Source organism: Pristiophorus japonicus, unplaced genomic scaffold (genome assembly GCF_044704955.1).
Source record: "Pristiophorus japonicus isolate sPriJap1 unplaced genomic scaffold, sPriJap1.hap1 HAP1_SCAFFOLD_620, whole genome shotgun sequence".
NCBI lineage: Eukaryota > Metazoa > Chordata > Chondrichthyes > Pristiophoridae > Pristiophorus > Pristiophorus japonicus.
Window position 1 is genome coordinate 6247 of NW_027254532.1, and position 14587 is coordinate 20833.

Genomic DNA, 14587 nt, shown 5'->3' on the forward strand with positions numbered 1-14587 from the left:
TGAGAGAGAATGGGCTAGCAACAAATCAATAAAGGAAGGGAGCAGCTGGCACTGGTGAACTAATATCCCTTCTTACCTTTGCTGCCACTGCTTCCTGCCCCCGAGGCTGTTAACCCACTTTCACTGGTTCACCAGCGGTTTACGTTTCAAAGCACTGTGACCCATCCTCGTGTATTTGCTGACTACAAGGCAAGTTCAAAACACTAAAGGTGGTTTCAGCTAAGAAAGAGGCTTTTACTTTGCTACGGCACTTAGACAGTTAATATATATTTGTATAATATAATCAGTTTATGGTCTTTCAAAAATTCCTGCTTAAAATTCACTGGTGGCTGAATTTTAATATAGATTGCTGTATAGATAGAGACACATAAATAGGTGTATCCCACTCAATGATATTCACAAACACCCCATACAAGTAAAACACATTCAAAAATATTCCAATTTGTCTTTCTTGGATCCAAAATGGATGACCTCACACTTCCCTGTAATAAACCCCACCTACCATAGTTTTGCCCACTCACTGAGTGGATATCTGAACGGAATATATGGAATTAAGGACAGTAAGGTAAACGGGATATATGTAACATAAAATAAGCCATGGATGAATAGCTGGGAGAATGTCAGATTGCAAATAGTGCAACATCAGCATAGCTAACAGTCTGTCTCAAGGTTTCAAGTCACTAATCCTGCCAATAACATCTAATTGTAACATGAAATACATCTGCAGAATTGCAAGGTCTCAGTTAATAGTCACACCATTAGATTGAAACATTTAGAGGCAATGCTTGAGCTTTCAAGAAGAACATCTCATATAGATTGACAAATGAGTGGCTGAGTTAGACTGTCAATCCATTTGTATTTTGTTATCTGATTTCAAAACTGTATAACTGTTAACGCTTTACGATGTAACTTCACCTATCCGTAGGGAGTGTGTACGCTCTATCCAGAGAGTATATCTTCTGTCTGATAGGTCTTACTGGCCGGTAATAAAGACTGCTTTGTTCAACGCACAAGAGGTATTCGACTCAGTAATTTTACTGAACCAGATTGAGGTAAAAGAATCCAGGAATTTACAACTGAGTCTGTCTATGTACCTTTGTAACTTCCTGTTCCCATCTGCACAACTTCCTGTGTCTCCTAACTCAGTGCCATCTTGGATGTGTAACTCAATCCCTCCATCCAAATCACTAATAAATATGGTGAAGAGCTGAGTCCCGATCCCTGGGAAACACCACTTGTCACCTCCTGCTAATCAGAGTACTTGTCACTGTCTCCTATCTCTCAACCAATGACCAACACATGTCACTGAGTCCCCTTCAATTCCATGTCTTCTCATGTTTCATAATCTGTCAGGAACCTGATCTTTCTGGAAGTTCATGCAGACCATATCCATAGACACTCCCCTATCCACCATGTGAGTGAGCTCCGAAACACATTCAGCTCGATGAACCAGACATGACCTAGTCTTCACAATCCGTGCTGGCTCTCTTTGATCAGCTCAGACTTGTCCACGTGCTCGGTCACTCTGTCCCTGGTGATCTATTCCAGCAACTTCCCCACAACTGACATTAAACTGACATGTCAGAAGTTACTTGGGGGCCAAGTTTTGGCCTGAGTTGCTCCTGTTTTTTTGGAGCAACTGGTTTAGAATAGAGTATCTTAGAAATTGCAATTCTCGGCATTTAGTTTGCTCCAGTTCTAGTCAGTTGGAACAGTTTCAGTTTGGAACAGATTTTTATTTTCAAAAGGGTGTGTGTCCGGCCACTTACGCCCGTTTTGAAAGTTTAGGCAGTGAAAACATACTCCAAACTAACTTAGAATGGAGTAAATGTAGATTTTTGTACGCTCAGAAAAACCTTGTCGACACTTAGAAAATCAGGCGTAGGTTACAAATCAGGCGTAGGGAATGGCAGGGGTTTAAAGGGAAGTTTACAAACATTAAACACTTCAGTTTTACAAATAAAGAGCCATCATCAATGATAAATGATAAATACATCAATAAATCAACCAATAAATCAATCATTTTTTTTTTAAATTAAAAAATCAATAAATAAAACATTTTCTACTTACCGACTGCAGCACCGGGAGTCCTCTAACAGCGTGCTGGGACTCCCCCCACCCCAGTGTGTCTCTATCTCTCTGTCTGTGTGTCTCTCACTCTCTGTCTGTCAGTGTCTGTGTTTCTGACAGTGAGGGTGGGGGGGGGGAAGAGGGGGAGGAGGGGGATGGGGAGGAGGAGGGGGCGAGAGGGGGGCGGCAGGGAGAAGGGAGGGGAGGGGGGGAGAGGGTGAGAGGGAGGAGAGGGGAGGGGGGAGGAGAGCAGAGGGAGGAGAGGGGAGGGGAGGGAGGAGAGAGGAGGGGAGTGGAGAGAAGGGAGGGAGAGAAGGGAGGGGGAGAGAGGGGGAGGGGGGAGGGAGGGAGAGAAGGGAGGGGGGAGGGAGGGAGAGAAGGGAGGGGGGAGGGAGGGAGTGAAGGGAGGGGGGAGGGAAGGAGAGAAGGGAGCGAAGGGAGGGGGAGCGGGAGGGAGGGAAGGGAGAAAGGAGAGAAAAGGAGAGGGAGGCTGAACAGGGAGGCTGAATGGGCCGGGCCCAAGACTTCGGGCTGGGCCTGTTTTTAGCACCGGGTTTACAGGTAGGTGCCGTCGGGTGCAGGGTCCATGGACCGGGATCCGGTGGGGGTCGGGATTGTGGGTCGGGGGGGGGAATGGGTGCGGAGGTCGGGGGGGGGGGGGGGAGAGGTGAGGGTCAGGGGGTGGGGGGGGGGTCGGGTCGGGTGCGGGGGGTGGGGGAGCGGGAGTTGAGTCGGGGGTGGGGAGGTGAGGGTCGGGGGGTGGGGGGGGTTGGGTCGGGTCGGGAGGAAGCAAGAGCTGGGCGTGGGAGGTGCAGCCTTATCCACGCAGCCCCAGTGAGGCTATTCGGCCAGGGCTCGGGGCTGTGTGCTTCAGGCCCCTCCCACACAGTTTTGGGCACCTGGAGCTACTGCACATGCGCGCCCACTGTAGTGCGCATGTGCAGAGGTCCCAGCACTGTTTTCAGCGCAGGCACCTGGCTCCGCCCCCCACAGCTCGTGATGCGCCGCACCCAGCTCCAGAGGACCTGCTGAGAGCCGGAGAATAGGTAAGTTTTTTTTAAGGCACACTTTGTGGCGCGAAAAACGGGCGTCCAGTCGGGGCGTGGCCCGAAACTTGGGCCCTTGCATTCTGCCTCCACCTTCTTAAAATATGGAGCACCATTTGCAATTTTCCAGACCAAGGACATAATTCCTGATTCTAGAGAACTCTGGAAAACAATGACAAACACATCTACAATTTCCTCACTGGTTTCTTTTAATATCCGGGGTGGTAACCAGTAGGTCCTGGAGATCTGTCTCTCTTCAGTCACAATATTTACACAGTGACATTTTTTACATGCATTAACTCCAGTAAGTTCTTCTAAATGGATGCAAAGTTTCCATTGCCCAAGTCTGCCGTGCCCTTATTATCTATTATAGTCTCGCCTGTATCTGTCTTTATTGGGCCCACATTCCCCTTCAGCTGCTCCCTTTCTCCAAATAAACTGAAACACCCATCAGTGCCTTTGTCACCTCGAGACTTGACTATTCCAACACACTCCTAGCCGGCCTCCACATTCAACCCTACGTAAACTAGAGGTGATCCAAAACTCGGCTGTCCGTGTCCGAACTCGCACCAAGTCCCACTCACCCATCACCCCTGAGCTCGCTGACCGACATTAGCTTCCAGTTAAGCAATGCCTCGATTTCAAAATTCTCATCCTTGTTTTCAAATCCCTCCATGGCCTTGCCCCTCCCTATCTCTGTAATCTCCTCCAGCCCCACAACCCCCGCCCCCCCCGCCCGCCCGAGATATCTGCGCTCCTCTAATTCTGCCCTCTTGCCCATCCCTGATTATAATCGCTCCACCATTGGTGGCCGTGCCTTCTGTTGCCTGGACCCCAAGCTCTGGAACTCCCTGCCTTAAACCTCTCTACCTCTCTTTCCTCCTTCAAGACAATCCTTAAAACATACCTCTTTGACCAAGCTTTTGATCACCTGCACTAATTTCTGCTTATGCAGCTTGGTGTCAAATTTTATCTCTCATAATACTCCTGTGAAGCCCCTTGGGAAGTTTCACTAGATTAAAGGTGCTATATAAATACCAGTTGTTGTTGTTGATAACTTCTGCTGTTTGCTTTGATAATCTTCACCAGTTTTTTCTGTATTCCTTTATGCAGCTCTTACTTTCTTTGTATCCCTTTGTTGCTTTATTTCCACGTTGCCTTGCATTTGTGTCAGCCTTTGCTTTTAGTATAATACTGTCTCTTACCTCACAGGAGGGGCCAGCCTACTGATAGCTCACCCAACGCCTGTTCTTCACAAGTGAATCTGAACAATACATCGTGGATGGCTTCTCAGCCTGGAAGAGCAGTTGATCCTATTGGTCTCCACACCCCAGCAGTCACACACACAGACCAGGAGTGGGATAACTGGGCAGTGTGGCTCAGTGTCACATCTTACCGGGTATTTGTCCACTGAACCATGAGAAATCCCAACATATCTCAATTTTTAAACATAAATATCTGACTGCAAAATACCCGACTCACACCACCCGGCCACAATCCCGAAATCAAACTCAGAAATGTGATCATATGAAACCAAACCCAGGTTGGATGCCCCCACTCTGGGCATTTACTTACCCACTGCGACACAGAGGGTCAGAGTCACGGCTGTGAGCCTCGGGCCAAACATTTCAAATTAATTATTTTTAAAAGATGAAATTCCTGTTCATTCACACACTGTATAATATGCTACCGTCGATGTTTCAGAGATAGCTGATTGTCACTGAACTTCCTTACAGGGTTCTCACAGCTCAAGTACAAACCACATAAAGAGGAACAAATAACAAGAGCAAGTGGGCCGTCCTCTAGAAAAACATATTCACACAAAGAAAGACTTGCATTTATATAGCGCCTTTCACGAGCACCAGACGTCTCAAAGCGCTTTACAACCACTGTAGTACTTTTGGAGTGTAGTCACTGTTGTAATGTGGGAAACGGGGCAGCCAATTTGTGCACAGCAAGCTCCCACAAACAGCAATGTGATAATGACCAGATAATTTGTTTTTGTTGTTGATTGAGGGATAAATATTGGCGAGGACACGGGGATAACTCCCCTGCTCTTCTTTGAAATGGTGCCATAGGAGCTTTTACATCCACCTGAGAGCAGACAGTGTCTCGGTTTATCTCAGCCATGATGGTATTAAATGGCGGAGCAGGCTCGAGGGGCCGTATGGCCGACTCCTGCTCCTATTTCTTATGTTCTTATATAATGTCCCTTCGACAGTCTTCCTGCTATCGTGGTTTCTCCAACAGTGCCGCTCCCTTCGGCCTCAGCTCCACCACTGACCCTTGCTCCCCGTTTCTTCTCTCTCTGGGACAATGGTGCGTCTTCACCTATCTTGCTCCCTTTTGGCTTCTTTGTCTCCCCACTCGTTGTCCTGCTGCCCCTTTAAGACTCCTGCCTCTTGCACCCTCTCCTTGTCTTGCCCCCTCCTGCTCCCCAGGATATCTGACTCCCCGCCTTTCTTTGGAGTACTTACACTTACCCCGTTCCCACCTCCGCTCTCCCCACAGACACCCGATTCCTTAGGGTGAGCTGAGCCGTATTATGGCTCGACTCTGCCCTTGACCAATGCTGCCCCTCGCTGTCTTTGTCCTTTTCCACCACACTTGGTATGTTTTCCACCATCTCCGTCCTGTTCTCTGCTCCGCAATTTTCTGCCTCTTCTTGTGCTCTTTTCTCATTCCGTTCGCCGGCAGTGTCCTCCGCCTGCTCTGCTCCTCCAGCCACTCCACTCACACCTCCTGCTCATTCTCCCATCTCCTCGTCACTCGAGGGGCTTCCTTCTGCCTCACACTCAGAGGGTGGGGCCTTTGTGACACACCCCACAGCTCTCTGCCTTGCAACTCCAAGTAATGTGTCCAGATTCACCGCAATTATAGCAGTACAGGTCTGGACAGCTTCTTCCAAGCTGGTCGTGTCCGAGACAATAACAGCAAATCTTCACCTGGTTATCATGCAGTACCCGGAAGTACTGCAGTCCTTCCATTGTCTCAAATTTCATGTTGCAGGGTAATGACATCATCCGCTCTGGGAAGCACATCTTTACATAACGGGTTCCACCTGCTTCCCGCGTTCCTGGAGAGTATCTCCTCTTTATTGCCGAGTAAATTTTAATGTCCCACGACTCCAACTTTTTTATTAGCACATGGTCCTCAATATAAACTGTCAGGTTTAAGAATGAGACCACCACCTCTTCAGAGTACAGCAGAGATACATCCAAGAACTTATCACCAACCTTCAAACTCAGTAAAAGTCTTCCCACCTCCTCTCAGCCACTGACCGTCACCTCGAACCCAACATTGGGCTTTGGTCAGCAGGCAAAGCAGCTTCTCTCACCGCAGTCCTCATGTACTGCCTGGATAATGTCCCAAGCTCGTATCTCCTTATCCTCGCACTGCACCACCACCGTGTTTTCTTTTCCCAATCTCCTGGGGTCCCGGCCCAAATCTTTGGGTCTTTTATTCTCCCTTCCCCCAACATTTTCTCCCCTGATTAAATGCATCCTGGGAACATTGTTCCCTGAGGGGCCCAGCACTCCGGGTCCCTCAGCAGACATCTGGCTGCTGTTTATGGGCCAAAAAGGCCCCAAAACTGGAAAAACATATCCCCAAAACTCAACAGCAACTTTTTACAAACTCACTCCAACCCCCAGCATTAATCAAACAACCAGCAGTCCCTGCTCACTCCTGGCCCCTCCCACCGAGAGAGTGCTACCCACTGAGCCACGGCTGATGGTAATTCGAGTGGGAGGAGCTTGTGTGGTGTATCAACACCGGCGCGGACCCATTGGGCCTCAGGGCCTGTGTGCGTTGTAGATTATGTATAATTCATCCCTAATCCTTCCTACATTCTTAACATTACCACTTATTATAGGATATCAGGTCAGCATTTACAGGAAATACCATGGTTGGGCATTTTCCTGTTGTGGTACGGCTTCTAAAAATAATTCGACCAGTTTTAGCAGAAGAGGTTGTTCATGGCCCGGTTTTGGATGCCAATCACGTGTATGAAGGACCAAAATCTGTTCCTGTTACGGAAGTGTCATTAAGGAGGCAGTGTAAATAAAACCGCTGCAGATTATTTATGGATTGACCATTTTTGAAAGAGCGGCTTTGTTTGTGGGTTTGATGACGTGTGTACATACACTTCAAACTGGGGATAACACCCACCCCTGCTGATGGTCACTTGGGCTGTGCACAGTGACATTTAAGGCAGCCAGTACAATCAGTCTGGTTACAAATGTCACAAATAAGAGAGGACAAGAACAAATGATTTTGAGAGTTCCTCCTTGTTACTGTGTTTTCACAATTTTACTGGAGAGGAAATTGTGAGCTTGTGATCTGGGAACACTTAGACGCCTTCTTCCACTTCTGTAATATCGCCCGTCTCTGCCCCTGCCCATCTGCGACTGAAACCCTCACCCATGCTCTTGTTCCCTACAGACACAACTATTCCAACACTCTCCTGGCCGGCCTCACATCTTCCACCCTCCATAAACTTGAACTCATCCAAAACTCTGCTGCCCTTAGCCTAACTCGCACTAGTCCCATTCATCCATCACCCCCTGTGCTCGCTGACCAACATTAGCTCCCAGTCACCAACACCTCAAATTTAAAATTCTCATCCTTGTGTTTAAATCTCTCCGTGGCCTCGCCCATCCCTTCCTCTGTAAACTCCTACAACTCTATAACCCTCTGAGACTTCTACGTTCCTCCAAATTTGGCCTCTTGTGCATCCCTCATTCTCTTCCCCCAACCATTGGTTCAGCCGTCTAGGCCCGAATCTTCCTTCCCAAATCTCTTCACTTCTCCACCTCTCTCTCCTCAAGATGCTGCTTACAGCCGACCTCTTTGACCAAGTGTTTGATCACCTGCCTTCTTTAGTGGCTCGATGTCAACTCTTGTCTGATTACACTCCTGTGAAGCACATTGGAACATTTTTCTAAATGAAGGCGCTATATAAATGCAAGTTGTTGTTATCTCAGTTTCCAAATTCCAGATATACATTTTTGACAGAGAATCACAATTTATAGGGAGAGAGAGACAGATACAAAGATAAAGAATAGGCTGGATCAGCCTCGGCCATATCACTCAAAATTCCACTGTTGTGCAGCTACAACACTCAAAGCTCGACACTATCCCAGATTAAACAACGACTCCCTCCACCACCGACACACTGTGTCTGCAGTGAGCACTAACTCACTATCCCAGATTAACCAACGACTCCCTCCACCACCGACACACCGTGTCTGCAGTGAGCACTAACTCACTCTCCCAGATTAAACAACGACTCCCTCTACCACCGACACACCGTGTCTGCAGTGAGCACTAACTCACTATCCCAGATTAAACAACGACTCCCTCCACCACCGACACACCGTGTCTGCAGTGAGCACTAACTCACTCTCCCAGATTAAACAACGACTCCCTCCACCACCGACACACCGTGTCTGCAGTGAGCACTAACTCACTATCCCAGATTAAACAACGACTCCCTCCACCACCGACACACCGTGTCTGCAGTGAGCACTAACTCACTATCCCAGATTAAACAACTACTCCCTCCACCACCGACACACCGTGTCTGCAGTGAACATTTACTACTGCATGGACTGCAGCATCTGACCAAGGCTTCTTCGGCAGCATTTCCGAATCCCACGACCTCCACCATCTAGAAGGACATTGGAACACCACCACATCCAATTTCTCCAGTCACACACCATCCTGACTTCGATGTATATTCATTGTTGCTGGGTCACAATCCAGGAACTCCCTCCCTAAAAGCACGGTGGGAGTACCTTGAAAAGCAACAACTTGCATTTACATAGCACCATTAATGTAGTAAAATGTCCCAAGGTGCTTCACAGGAGCATTATCAACATTTGACACCGAACCACATGAGGAGATATTAGGACAGGTGACCAAAAGCTTGGTCAAACAGGTAGGTTTCAATGAGCGTCTCAGAGGAGGAGAGAGAGGTAGTGAGGCGGAGGGGTTTAGGGAGGATATTCCGGAGTTTAGGGCCTAGGCACACAGACTACTTCGGTCCAACAAGGCAGCCCACCACGACCTTCTCAAGGGCAGCTGGGGATGGGCAGTAAATGCAGGGCTTGGCCGCGACACACACATTGCAAAGAATGATTTAAAAAAGCTTCAGGTGGTACAGCAGGGGAGAAAGAGGGAATATGAGGTGAGGATGCCAGCCACTGGGGATGCCTGCCCTGCAAACACCACTGATAGATTTTCTCCTTACATCAGGGAACCCAGCGACCCAAAGTACAAGGCCTCATGGCAACAGCCTGGCTCCAAGCACTGGTATCTGCGAGACTACATCATTGTTTGTGTGAGGGACCACAAGGACGTGTGCATCACCCGCGCCATGACAGGACTGACAACTGCTGGACGGACAATGTAGCCCCAAAACAACGGCAGCAACAGAAATTGATGCTGGAGTACTCAAAGACCCTGCTAAGAAAGCTCCATTCAGCCAGCATCTCACAACCAACCTGACGACTTCCAGTGAACCGGAGACGCAGAGTGTCCACTGTAGTCTGTGTGCCTAGGCCCTAAACTCTGGAATATCCTCCCTAAACCCCTCCGCCTCAAGGCCTCCATAATTAGCACCTGTGAAGAGACACTCGGTCACTCCACCAGGAAACACCAAGACTGGTTCGATGAGTACGACCAGGAGGTCCAGGAGCTAATAAGTCGCAAACGCAAGGCATTCTTGAACTGCAAAGAGCATCATAACTCGAGAACAAGAAAGCAGCTCTATCAACGTCTGAAGGTTGATGTCCAAAATAAAACTCGTGACCGAATGAACAAATGGTGGGTGGAAAAAGCGCAGGAGATCCAGCAAGTAGCCCACAACCACGACATGCGTGGATTCTTTAGCGCAGTCAAGACCACCTATGGCCCAAGCACCCAAGGTCCAACCCACTTGTGGGCCAAGAACGGAGACATATTCATTAAGGACAGAGAGGCAGTCAGTGCCCGCTGGAAGGAACAATTCGAAGATCTCCTTAACCAAGAATCTGTCTTTGACATGAATGTCCTCGACTTCATTCTGCAGCATGCTACCCACCATCACCTCAGCACAACCCCAGCCCGGCATGAGGTTGAAAAGGCCATGCGACAACTGAAGAACAACAAGGTCTCAGGACCAGATGGAATCCCCGCTGAAGCACTATAGCATGGTGGAAAAGCACGAATCCATGAACTCATTTCTCTTATTTGGAAGGAGGAGAGCATGCCTGGAGCTCTCAGATGCTGTAATCGTGACCATCTTCAAAAAAGGTGACAAGTCCGATTGTGGTAATTACAGAGGAGTTTCCCTGCTGTGAGCCACAGGGAAAGTCATCGCAAGTATCCTCTTCAATCGCTTTCTCCCAGTGGCTGAAGAGCCTCTCCCAGAGTCACAATGCGATTCCGGCCACGAAGGGGCACAATAGACATGATCTTCACCACGCGTCAAGTTCAAGAGAAATGCAGGGAGCAGCATCAACCTCTGTACATGGCCTTCTTTGACCTCACAAAGGCCTTCAACACTGTCAACCGTGAGAGATTATGGAGTATCCTCCTCAAATTCATCAGCCCTCAAATGTTTGTCACCATCCTCTGCCAGCTTCACGATGACACGCAAGCCGTGACCAATGGATCCACCACAGACCCAATGCACATGTGGACCGGAGTCAAGCAAGGCTGTGTCATTGCACCAACGCTCTTCTCCATCTTCCTTGCTACAATGCTCCATCTCACCCTCAATAAGCTCCCTGCTGGAGTGGAACTAATCTACAGAACAAACGGGAAACTGTTCAAACTCCGTCGCCTCCATGTTCATCCAACCTCTGTCATTGAATTACAGTACGTAGACGACGCTTGCATTTGCGCATACACGGAGGTCGAAATCCAAACCATCGACTACACCTTCACCGAAGTGTACGAGAGTATGAGCCTTGCTCTAAACACCCGTAAGACAAAGGTCCTCGACCAAGCTGCCTCCGCCACACTGTACTAACCCCCGATTATCAAGATCCATGACAAGGCCTTGGACAACGTGGACCATTTTCCATACCTCGGGAGCCCACTGTCAACAAGGGCAGACATCGATGATGAAGTCCAACACCGCCTTCAGTGTGCCAGTGCAGCCTTCGATCGCCTGAGGAAGAGAGTGCTTGAAGACCAGGACCTCAAACCTGGCACCAAGCTCATGGTCTACCCGCACTCCTATATGCTTCAGAGATATGGACTATGTACAGCAGGCACCTCAAAGCACTGGAGAAGTACCACACCAACACTGCCTGCGCAAGATCCTGCAAATCCATTGGCAGTCTAGGTGCACCAATGTCAGTGTTCTCGCTCAGGCCAACATCCCCAGCATCGAAGTATTGACCACACTCGATCAGCTTCGACGGACAGGCCACATTGTCCACATGCCCGACACTAGACTCTCAAAACAAGTGCTCTGCTCAGAGCTCCGACACGGCATGCGAGTCCCAAATGGGCAGAGGAAACTCTTCAAGGACACCCTCAAAGCCTCCTTGAAAAAGTGCAACATCCCCACCGACACCTGGGAATCCCTGGCCCAAGACAGCACAAAATGGAGAAGCATCCGGGAAGGTGCCGAACACCTCGAGCCTCTTCGCCGGGAGCACGCGGAAGCCAAGCGCAAACAGCGGAAGGAGCGCACGACAATCCAAGCACCGTACCCAGCCATCACTCCAACCACCGTCTGCCCCACCTGTGACAGAGACTGTAGGACCCGCATTGGACTCATCATTCATTTGAGAACTCATTAGTGTGGAAGCAAGTCATTCTCGACTCCGAGGGACTGCTGAAGAAGTTTCAAGGCAATACACGTGTCCTTGCCATCTCATGTAGCCTTGCGACTCCCATCGTCTCAATCACAGAAAGGACCATTTCTGACCACTTCTTTGCATCGCTCTCCCCCCACATCCTGCTCCCTCCCCACCCCCAAACCTACTTCCTTTTGTGTCTGCCTTAGAAAAAAAACTTTCGTAACTCACAACTGCAAGTCCAAAATCCCAACAGTCCAGCCTTTGGCCCTCCATTCACCACGACATTTCTGCAGTCACCGATCTGCTCCACAACAACCTCGCCACCACCTTTGGTGCCCTAGTCCCTAATAAAACCAGTACTGTCTCTCACCCTGGCCGTTCCCATGGTACAGCCCTCATCCTCACTCCCTTAAGTACAAGGTACGCAGACTTGAACGGGTAAAGCGGACAACTGGTTTCACCATTCACCACCAGATCTGGCTGGACCACATAAACAACTATCGGGTCCTGCTCTGGTCTGCCAAAATCGCTCACTATTCCAGAATCATTTTGCAATGTAAAGATAAACCCTCCAGCTTCTTTTCTCTACTGTTAACCGTCTTCTTAAACCCCTCTCTCCTGTCTCCTCCACCCTCACCTCCAACAACAAGTGTGAGGAGCTCATGAACGTCTTTGTCTCTAAGATTGTGACCATCCATTCAGCTGCCCCTGCCACTTCCCTCCCTACCCCTAGCCCACCAGGATCCTCCCTGGCCCAGCCCTCTAATTGTTCTCTGATCTTCCCTCGTGCCCCCTCCGACCCAATCTAGTCCACATAAGCCACATGCTGCCCCATCAAACCCATTCCCACTAAACTGCTGACCACACAACTTCCTTTTCTGGATCCCATGTTAGCTGACATTGTTAGTGGTTCTCTCTCCTCGGGTACTGTCACCCTCTCCATCAAATCTGTCACCATCACCCCTCTCAAAAATTAAATCCTTGTCCCCTCCGTCCTTGTAAAGTGCCAGCCCATCTCCAACCTCCATTTCCTCTCCAGAGTCCTTGAACATGTTGTCGCCTCCCAAATCAGTGCCCATCTTTCCTGGAACTCCATACTAAATCCCTCCAATCAGGTCTTCACCCCTGCCACAGAACCAAAATGGCTATCAAAGTCACAAATGAAATCCGATGTGACTGTGACAAAGGTAACCTATCGCTCTTTGTCCTCCTTGACTTGTCTGCAGCCTTTGACATGGTTCACCACTCCATCCTTCTCCAATACCTCTCCACCATCGTCCAGCTGGGTGGGACTGCACTCGCCTGGTTCCATTCTTATCTATCTGATCGTAGCCAGAGAATCACCTGCAATGGCTTCTCTTCCTGCTCCTGCAATGTTACCTCTGGTGTCCCCTAATGATCTATCCTTGGCCCCCTTCTATTTTTCATCTACATGCTGCCTTTTGGCAAAAACACAGCATCAGTTTCCACATGTATGCTAACAACATCCAGCTCTACCTCACGACACGTGTCTCGACCCCTCCACTCTCTCTAAATGATCACACTGCTTGTCCGATCCTGTACTGGATGAACAGAGATTTTCTCCAATTAAATATTGAGAAGCCCGAAGCCATTGTCTTCGGTCCCTGCCACAAACTCCATTCCATCGCCACTGATTCCATCCCTCTCCCCAACCTCTGTCTGAGGTTGAACCAGACGGTTCGCAACCTTGCTGTCGTATTTGACCCTGAAATGAGCTTCCGACCAAATATCCGCGCCAAAACTAAGACCACCTATTTCCACATCGTAACATCGCCCGTCTCTGCCCCAGCCTCAGCTCATTTGCTGCTGAAACCCTCATCTATGTCTTTGTTACCTCTAGACTTGACTATTCCAACGTACTCCTGCCTGGCCTTCCATATTCAACACTATGTGAATTTGAGGTCATCCAAAACTTTGCTGTCCTAACTCGCTCAATCTAGTTAATCTATCACCCTTGTGCTCTCTGACCTATATTGGCTATCATTTAAGCAATGCCCCAATTTTAAAATTCTCATCCTTCTTATCAAATCCCTGCATGACCTTGTCCCTCCCTATCTCTGTAATCTCCTTCAGCCTCACAACTGCCCCCCCCAACACTGCAGCTCCCCCCGCCACGCCCCCAACCCGAGATGTCTGCGCTCCTCTAATTCTGCCCTGTTGAGCTTCCCTGATTTTAATTGCTGAACCACTGGCGGCCGTGCCTTCAGCTTCCATGGCCCTAAGCTCTGGAATTCTCTCCCTATACCTCTCTGCCTCTCCGGCCTCCTTTAAAATGCTCCTTAAATCCTACCTCTTTGACCAAGAGTGCAGGCAGAGAAGTGGGTGACCACCAGACGTAGTAAGTGTGCTAGGCATGAGTCCATCTCGCTTTCAAACCAATATTTAATTCTGAGTATCGGTAAGGACGAAGGCACCAAGCTGGCTCAGCTGCACAGGGGGGAGGGACGAAGAACAGAAAACTCCGAGTGATGGAGGATTCTATAGTTAGGGGAACAGACAGGCGTTTCTGTGGCCGGAGACGTGACTCCCGAATGGTTTTATGCCTCCCTGGTGCCAGGGTCAAGGGTAGGGCCTCAAAGGTAGTTATCTCCGGGTTACTATCAGTGCCACGTGCTAATGAGTGCAAGTATAGAAGGATAGAGAGGATGAACA